At 38.3% G+C, this 9890-nt stretch overlaps 1 pseudogene; it reads right to left on the bottom strand.

The window, feature by feature from the left end:
* LOC103070024 (uncharacterized) overlaps positions 1-6207 on the bottom strand; it is a 61269-nt pseudogene extending 55062 nt beyond the window's left edge.
* Between the last annotated feature and the right edge of the window lie 3683 nt (positions 6208-9890).

The following is a 9890-nucleotide window of genomic DNA, read 5'->3' as shown; positions in this document are numbered from 1 at the left end:
TCTTTCCCTGAACTGTACTGTCTTCAGGAGAATATGTGTTTGTATATATCTATATAACTGCCTATATAGGTACAGATGTATAGGTATGTAATGTACCTCCATTTTTTATTGACTTACTCAAAGCATTTGATGTTCATTCCCCTGGAGTGTGGTAGTTTCTATAGGAAGAATGTTGGTGAATTCTGAGGTTCATTAAGGTTTTAGTTTTGTTAAGTGATTATATGACTATTAAAATTAATAATTTTTCAAATCTGTATCACTAGAAAACATTTGTTTAACATCTTTCTGTGTTATTAGCCTGGGCGTTTGGGGTAGTCATTTATACTCCTTACTAAATATTTTTGGCTCTGCGCCATCTGGCACTTTCTGACCCCCTCTGTCATTGGGCCGTGTGAACAGTTCTAGCCAAAGAGTTGTGAATGGAAATGAGTGTGTCACTTCCAGGCCAATCATTTAATTGCCAATATGAGACCTTCCAGAGCTCTTTCCTTCTGCTGCTGCTCCTGCTACTAGCAATGTTTTAGGGAGTGGGTGCTCCATAAGTCTAGAGGAGAACAGTTATACAGAGCAGAGTTCTTCACCAACCAGTGATAGACATGTAAAGTGAGTGAGAAATAAATCTTTGTTGTTTTAAGCTAGAGATTTTTGGAGTTCATTACTGCAGCTTTTAAGCAAGCCTGTCTGATACAACACGGTACCAATAAAGTGAAGAAAGAATGATGTAATTAATCAGTTAAAGCAGTTAATTAAAGGCAGCTATGTTAAACAAAATCTGTAAGCTGCAACTGTTAGAAGATTGTTTTTAGTCTCTAGGGTGATTTTTATTTGTAAGTTGTGTCATCAAAGGCTTGAATTCTTAGAAATTGCAACTCAGAGTACACACAAAAGATATGTCAGAGATCATGGAACATTTTGCAGAGTCAGCACAGTGTTATGTACATAAAAATAATCAGAAGATGATCATCAAGTTTTATCATAGAGAATCCTGCTTGCCATCAATGGGTGTGTGTGTGTTTTATCTCAAGAGTAGCATGGAGAGGCTTCCCTGGTGGCACGTGGTTGAGAGTCTGCCTGCCGATGCAGGGGACACGGGTTCGTGCCCCGGTCCGGGAAGATCACACATGCTAGGCCCTTGGGCCATGGCCGCTGAGCCTGCACATCCGGAGCCTGTGCTCCACAACAGGAGAGGCCACAACAGTGAGAGGCCCGCGTACTGCAAAAAAAAAAAAAAAAAAAAAGTAACACGGAGCTGAAAGTTTTTAAACAACCTTGCTAGATAATTACAGATATTTATGACATAACACATAATTTTGTGATATAATTTTAGAGCTGGAAGAACCCTTAGGTATAATGTAATACAACATCCTTATTTTATAGATGTATGTTATAAAAGATGGAATAAAGAACATGTTTGAATAACCCACTTTGTACATTATTTTTAGGTTTTAAAATACCCTTTTGAGTTCCCTTTCCCAGCTTATATTTTTCTTAGCTCTTTGCTGACATTTGTTTTCCTCTTGCTTCCTCATTTTCCCCCTTCTTCATTATATTTAATCCTCACAATAATTCTAAGAAGTAGATATTTTTCTGTCATTTTATAGTTGTGGAGACAGGCTTAGTGAGGCGAAGTAATCTGCCCAAGATCGTATTGCTAAATTGCAGAGCTGGGATTTGAACAAGTTCTTTTGACTCTAATAGGCCATGTTGTTTCCACCTATGTCTTAAATGTATTTAAAATTCTGGCACCAATGTAGAGAATGTTTTTACGTGTGATTATTAATTAAAATTAGATTTGTCAGAATGACAGGAAGCCCAAAGCAATAGTTGTTTAAAAAGATAGAAGTTTATTCTTCTCTGATGTGGCAAAAGTCTAGAGTAAGCATCTAAGGTCGGTATGAAGGCTCCACCATGACATTAGGCTCCTATTTTATTATTCCATTATCCATAAACATACTACTTTATAGTTCAAAATATCTGCTCATGTTCCAACAGTCTGCCTAGCAGGAAGCAGAAAGGGTAAAGAGTCTATCCTTTAGAATCTTTCTCAGAAGTCATACAAGCTACTTACGCTTATATCCCATTGGCCAAAACCTAGTCAGATGGTCAGCTCAACAGTAAGGGTGGCTGAGAAATGTGGGCTGTATTCTAGATGGTCATCTGATCAGCTAAAAATCTAGGGTCTGTCACAGAAGAGGTGAACAGATTTGGAGTAACAGAAATTTCTGTCACAATTGTAATCAGTTTTGTGTCAAATTGTTTATTCATAGGTATTTACTAAACATTTATTATGTACTGCACACTGTGGTTTATTAATTTATACAATAGAAAACTGTATTAATTCTTGTGTTCATTTACAGGTTAGAAAAATTGTACTCTGAATAGGTTAAAATAAACAGTACCCAGTGTTTTGCTTGTACATATAGAAGAAAAGTCTGAAAGTGTTAGCTTAATATTTTACTTTAAAATGTTGACAAAATACATGAGAAAAGAGCATTCTTGTCTCATGTAGCAAATAGAGTATGATTAATAATATATGTAGATTCATTTGGGGATCTAAAAAGTAGAATTAAATTTTGAGGCTTTGCCTCTTTTACTTTTCACTTCCACTACTTGTGGGTCAAAACACCTAATTGATACGCATGTCATTTCCCTAGTGAATATGAGTGATTCACCTAACCTTTTATAAGAACTTTTATTCATCTTGACAGAAGACCCTATTGCTTATATATTACATAAATGATTTATTAAAATCCAGTGCTTATTTAATATATATGCTGTCACTGTCTTTAATTATGAGGAGTTCAAAGGTAGTTTCTGTCTCCGTCTCACTATCTTTATGTCGTTTCTCATGAGGTAGTACTAGTACATAAGAAATTTTTTTAAATTTAGTGAATAGGAACATTTATTTAAGATGGATTCTGTTTAGCCATCTTAGTTGTGGTAGTGGTGTTATAAACTGAAGATCAGCACAGTCACATGCCTTTGTAAACACGACCAAATTACCAACTTTTAAATTTAAATAAATGAAACATTCCAACAAATATGCTAGTGTATAAATTGGTTACCATTTGTTCAAAACAGCAAGCAAAATCATAAATCCAGCTTTAGGTTTATCTTTATGTTCTTGTAGAAGATGCTGTATTTCTTCAAAGTCAGCCAGTAATACCTTTGAACATTTTTGTACCACAATCCCAAAATACTAGGTATAAAGAAAATTGTGTGAAACTTTGGAAATAAAATTATAACTTTTACTTAGGAACTTCATTAGTAGGAGCTGTTCATAGACCCTTAGTTTTGAACAATTTTATTAAACTAATACCCATAAGATTTGATTATAGGCTTCACTTAAGTCTTCTGTAACTGGATTATTTCAGAGCCATGCAAATGAGCTATTTAAGAACATTTGTGGAAATTAAAGTATATTTTCTTTAATTCTGTTCTCTATTAGCCTTAGAGCAGAACACTGTCTATAAAATCAACTATGTAGTGATTGTTCTTGACAAAAATGTGTGAATAAAATTATCATTTAATAATTAGCTCATTGGCTTTCCTATGGTGTCAACAGATCTACAACATTTTAAACTTGAGACATTTTAAATGTTTCATATTGCTCAAGTTTCATATTGAGCTAATTTAACAGTGGTGTTTTGGTTTTCTGTATTGAAACATGTTTGTTTTTTTTTTGTTTTTTTTTTTTTAATTTATTTATTTATTTTTGGCTGTGTTGGGTCGTCGTTTCTGTGCGAGGGCTTCCTCTAGTTGCGGCGAGCGGGGGCCACTCTTCATCGCGGCGCGTGGGCCTTTCACTGTCTCGGCCTCTGTTGCGGAGCACAGGCTCCAGACGCGCAGGCTCCAGACGCGCAGGCTCAGTAGTTGTGGCTCACGGGCCCAGTTGCTCCATGGCATGTGGGATCTTCCCAAACCAGGGATCGAACCCGTGTTCCCTGCATTGGCAGGCAGGGTCTCAACCACTGCGCCACCAGGGAAGCCCCTTGAAACATGTTTGAAGGCAAAGGGGATAACATTGTAAAGCTAATGTAAATGTTGAACTAATGATTTTATATTTGTTACAGTTGTTGAACAGCATTGGTATGCTTGGTGCTATGATAATCACTGTTAAAGGACGATCCAAAGAAAAAATCATACATATGTGCATATTTTGAGATTTGCACATACATTTTTACTATGAAGAAGTTGTCCCATATATTGGGTTTTGATTCTCATTTTCCCCTTTTCTTCCCAGTTCTTCAAATCAGTCTGGTTTGTTAAATTCCTTTTGAATTTCAGATTATTACTTTTCTAGTCCAGTGGCTTTCAACCCTGGTTGTTTATCATGAACAGTGGAGCTTATTCAAAATTCAAGATACTTTTAGATGTGAGTAACTTAAATCTGACTCAAACTGGCTTACATGAAAACTTACAAGAAAACTTTTCCTACATGACAAGATGTTTTGTCTCAAGTTAGTTCCCCTCAAGGACGTAGGATGGCTGCCTACAATAATAATGCAATATTTATCCTTCTTAGTATCTACTAGGAGAAAAGAGAGAAGGACCTCTCTTACCCAGAAGTCAAAACAGCAGGCTGCGGGACTTCCCTGGTGGTGCAGTGGTTAAGAATCCGCCTGCCGATGCAGGGGACATGGGTTCGATCCCTGGTCCAGGAAGATCCCACATGCCTCGGAGCAACTAAGCCCATGTGCCACAACTACTGAGCCTGCACTGTAGAGCCCGCGAGCCACAACTACTGAGCCCGTGTGCCACTAGAGCCTGTGCTCCGCAACAAGAGCAGCCACTGCAGTGAGAAACCCACGCACCGCAACAAAGAGTAGCCCCTGCTCACCGCTACTAGAGAAAGTCCATGCACAGCAACCAAGACCCAGCACAGCCAAAAATTAATTAATTAATTATTTTAAAAAAAGCAAGCTGCTTCTTATGTCTCACTAGGCCATATTAGCTCAGGCCTGCTCACCCTTGAGGAGTATGGAATTACCATAAATAGCTATGTTCATATGTGGTGGAGTGGATATTATAAAGTCAGTTACAATGTCCACTTCATAAGAAGTAAAAACATATATGTTTTTTCAAGGTTTGCAGATGACTCAGTGCACAACTAAGTTGGAGCACTGCTGTACTTCCCAGTTCAAAAAATAATAGGGAGGGCTTCCCTGGTGGCGCAGTGGTTGAGAGTCCGCCTGCCGATGCAGGGGACACGGGTTCGTGCCCCAATCCGGGATCCCACATGCCGCGCGTGGAGCGGCTGGGCCTGTGAGCCATGGCTGCTGAGCCTGCACGTCCGGAGCCTGTGCTCCGCAACGGGAGAGGCCACAACAGTGAGTGTGGCCCGCGTACTGCCAAAAAAAAGGGGGGGGGGAGATACTTTTCCTTTTTCCAATGGAACAAAAGGACAGTTTGGTTTAACTTATCTTCTTGATTTCTGCTGAAGAGCCTAAAGTTTTGGTTAGCCTTGGTTAAGGCTCCAGAGTAAAATAATTGTTAAGGATAAGGGTTGAAAGCTATATTCATATAGCTTGTGAAAATGTACTGTTTTTCTCTGTGTAAGTCATCTAGCACCTATTAAAGTCTTGCCAAGTTTTCCTCCCTCTCCCCCCACCCCAATCAGGGCAAACTAGTTTTATCTTAACATAACCCATACGTCATAAAAGTGAACCACTGATGTTGACACAGTTGTTCCCCAAATCCCCCATTTATTTATTTATATTTAGTTTTTGGTTGCATCAGGTCTTCGTTGCTGCGTGCAGGCTTTCTCTAGTTGCAGCGTGTGGGGGCTACTCTTCATTGCAGTGCGCGGGCTTCTCATTGCGGTGGCTTCTCTTGTTGCAGAGCACGGGCTCTAGGCGCGGGGGCTTCAGTAGTTGTGGCACATGGGTTCAGTAGTTGTGGCTCGCAGGCTCTAGAGCGCAGGCTCAGTAGTTATGGCACACAGGCTTAGTTGCTCCGAGGCACGTGGGATCTTCCTGGACCAGGGATCGAACCCATGTCCCCTGCATTGGCAGGTGTATTCTTCATCACTGTGCCACCAGGGGAGTCCCCCCCACCCATTTATTTTTTTGTCTACATTTTAATACTTTGAACTCTGGGTGATCTTGAGATCGGTGGGTGTATTTTATTGTGGTAATGTTCCCCCTTACACATCTTAGAATCAGAAAGGAAATACATTTCTGTGAAGGGTAGCTTTAAATTACCCATATTGCCGATCAGTTCCGTTAGTGCCATTAATTAAAGGTTTATTATGAAAGTGTTGCTCTGAATCCCTTTGGTTTTGTAGACATCAGTACTTTTTCTGGACTAGTAACTCCTTTGTAAGAAGTATAGTTAAATTTTTAGTAAAAGCAAGTGTTTACAACTGATAAAGCTTTTTGCATTTGGTGTAACCTTGTGTTTTTATGTATTCACCCTCTAGATATTGTTATTAATAATCAATCTGTTAGTATACCACATGAAAACCTGGATAATTTGTCTTTTTTGTAACTCTTCAGTTCTGGTATGAAGAGTTTTTAATTTCAGTTAATCTTTTATGTGACCCAAGGAAGGCAGTTGTGGAAAAAATAATATTTTGGTGCCATCTGCTGTTCATTAGTGTGATATTTCATCTACTTCAGTAAAACTTGTAGGCGGATTCGAATATGTTTTTTCTATATTTATCCATATAAAGCACGAAAATAATGGAGTGTTTTTTTTTAATCTGCTAGAGCTGCCTTATGATTCCTGTATTTCCAGCTCGTAATTTTGGTGGTAAGAAATAGGCTTGTCGTAAAACCATTTCCATCCTCTTACCTCTGCCACTTCCATTTTTATTCAATGCCTCTGCATTCCTCAAGATTTCCTTCTCTCAGCTCCCTGTCTTGCCGTGAAAGCTCCTGAGTAACACAGGTTCACTGGACTCCTATCTTTGCTTGTGTTTTTAGTATCCTTTTTCCTTTCTGAACACCTTGTTTTTTATGTTTCATTGCCTGCCCGTATCTTATCCTCAAGCCTAACCTCTGTTCATTCTGTGAAATCTTCCCCTATGATTTTGAACTACATTTATTTTTATTTTTATTGCTTTTCTTTTATGTAAATTATTTGCTCTACAGAGGTAAGTAACATTTTTTTTTTTTTCCCCGCCGCACAGCTTGCGGGATCTTCGTTCCCCAACCAGGGCTTGAGCCCTGGACCCCTGCAGTGGAAGCACGGAGTCCGTTATAACTACTGAACTGCCAGGGAATTCCCCAGAGATAACATCTTATTTTATATTCATAGTCTCTAATTGTCTCTTGTGATATGGTGGTGCTCTGGTACAGACACACACACGCACGCACGCACGCGCACACGCTGTTTTCCTCATTAATTGCCATGTATGTCTTTTCTCTCCAAACAAGTGGCATGTTCATTGTTGACTGGGACAATTTATATACTGATTTTGTAGTCTTTAAATAACAGTTCTGCCTGCACAATTAGGTATGAAGACTTGGAAATCTGATGCCTTAATTAAGAGAATTGTGTGCAGAGTAAAAATAGATGGATCCTGAGCAGTGAACTTTGAGTAATTGGATGAATTTCTGTGCCTAAATAACATGAGGTTTATTTTGGCTGCTCAAAGCTTATCCTGCTTTGTCTCTATCAAATTTAAACATTGCTTGTTGATTTCTGCTGTGATGGTTTACTTACAGCATTCCCTCCACCCACCTCATCCCAATATAACTTTAAACAACATACTTAAAGTTTAATTTTATTTTTCCTTAACTATGGACAGTATCTGTAGACTCTCCTTTGTAAGATGAGAATATTAATGGCTCTACATTTTCATTATCAAGGTTGATAACATTTATCATATTGTGAATGGAATACTATTGATTTGTATGTAGGTTGATTCTAGAAGTTGAAAAATAATAAGTGTTCATCTTATTATACTTATGGGGATATTTTCTCTGTCGAGCCAAGCATATGCTAGATTCTGTTTCTTTCTCTACTACCTGATATATTCTTAGGCCACTCAAAAGAAATCATGCCTAACTGTTCTGATGGATTCTTTTTTATATTTCACCTATTGCCTTTATCACGTCCTCAATTTTTTCTAAACTCCCTACTATCTAACCTATTAATTTCTCCCTTTTCCCGGAAATTTCATTCCTAACGTTCTTTGGAGCCCTGGTCCAATCTATACTTAGTTTCTTTGGGCCTCCTTCACACCCTTTACCTTAGACTATCTTCACTTTGCTGCTTTTCTGTGATGACCTCATTAATTACTGCATCCCAAATCTTCCCCTTTCTGGGTTTACTCCCTGCTTCAGTTGAAATATGTCCTCAAGTAAGTTCCTGTACAGGAGGAAAACTTTGTAAGTCTCTGCATGTCTGGAAATTTCTTTATTCTACCTTCACTCTTATTTGGTAGTTTGATGAGACTTTGACTTTTACTGATATGCAGTGAATGCCATTGTTTTTCAGATCCACATATCACTGTTGTCCTTTGTTTTGTACTTGAATTTTCAGAGTTCAAAGCTTCTCTGAGGTTTTGAGAGAACTTGACAGTTCCCTCCTTGTAGCCTCTAACATGCTTTAGTAGGCAGTAGCTTCCTCTACTTTGCTTCACTAGTCAACATTCCTTTATTTTTGTGTCTTTTAGAAATCCATTGAAATCTCGTGTATTGATGGCTTTATCCTGTTCTCTTTGTTGTAAGGGTTTATATCCTTTTATTTCCCTACTCATAATGTTAAGGAGTCTTGGAGATAAATGAGTCTACCTATACTGTCATTTTTCCCTAGGTTTTTATTTTTTAAAGTTTGGAATTGAAATATACTTAGAAAGTAACTTGAACATTAGATCCCTAACAATTACATTATAGTGATTTTGCTATGCCAGAAAGTGATTCCTGATTTCATGTTGTGTTTTATAGATAATAGTAGTATGTATACATGTAGCTTTCCAGTGGATAATGGCAAAAACGTTAGCAGGGAAGAGCGAATGAGCCATATATTTTGAGGCTTTTTTGGGTTTTTTTCCCCCTATTCTTACTACCACCACCATAATCCGGGGCTTTCTGATTTGTTGCCATTATTGAAGGAGTCTTTATTGTGCCCTATTGCTGCTTTAGCCACCTCTTAACAAAAGTTTTTATAAATGCTATAACACATTTAAAATTTTCCATGTTTTCTTAACAGAATAAAGACCGAACCCTTTACCTTTGCATTCAGGGACTTTTCTTTGTTTGGTCCCAGTAGTTCTTAAAGTGTCATCCCTTTCCCAGCAGTAGCATCCCTGGGAACTTGTTAGCAATGTAAATTCTAAATCCCCCTCCCCTGTGTCTGATTCAGAAACACTGGGGGTACAGCTCAACAAGGTGTTTTAACAAGACTACCACATGATTCTGATGCTGAAGTTTGAGGACTACTGGTCTAGTCCATACCTTTTCATTTTGCAGGCAAAGAATTGAGGTATAGAGAGAGAGGTTAATTGGCTTGTCCAAACTCATACAACTAGGTAGAGTTTTCTTTCTAATACTCTATACTTGATTGACTTTTTATGAGTTGCAATCAGAAGGCAGTCTGAGATGGGAAAGTTGGAAAGGCTTTATAGAGAATGAGGGACTTGACAACACTGAACTATAACCTTATGTAAGTAGAAACAAAAGAGATGGATACTGTAAGCAAGAAGACCACGTGAATAAAGGCATGAAGATAAAAACATACAGTTGACCCTTAAACAGATTTGAACTGCATGTGTCCATTTATACGTGGTTTTTTTTTAATAGTAAATACTACAGTACTACATGATTTGTGGTTGGTTGACTCCACAGATCAGGAACTGCCAATGTGGAGGGCCGACTGTAAGTTATAGGTAGATTTTCAACCTTACAAGGAGGATCAGTGCCCCTAACCCCATGTGTTCCAGG

This window comes from Lipotes vexillifer, unplaced genomic scaffold (assembly GCF_000442215.2).
Source record: "Lipotes vexillifer unplaced genomic scaffold, Lipotes_vexillifer_v1.1 scaffold666, whole genome shotgun sequence".
Classification (NCBI taxonomy): domain Eukaryota; kingdom Metazoa; phylum Chordata; class Mammalia; order Artiodactyla; family Lipotidae; genus Lipotes; species Lipotes vexillifer.
The sequence above is the reverse complement of the archived record's forward strand: the minus strand, read 5'-3'. Positions and strand labels throughout refer to the sequence as shown.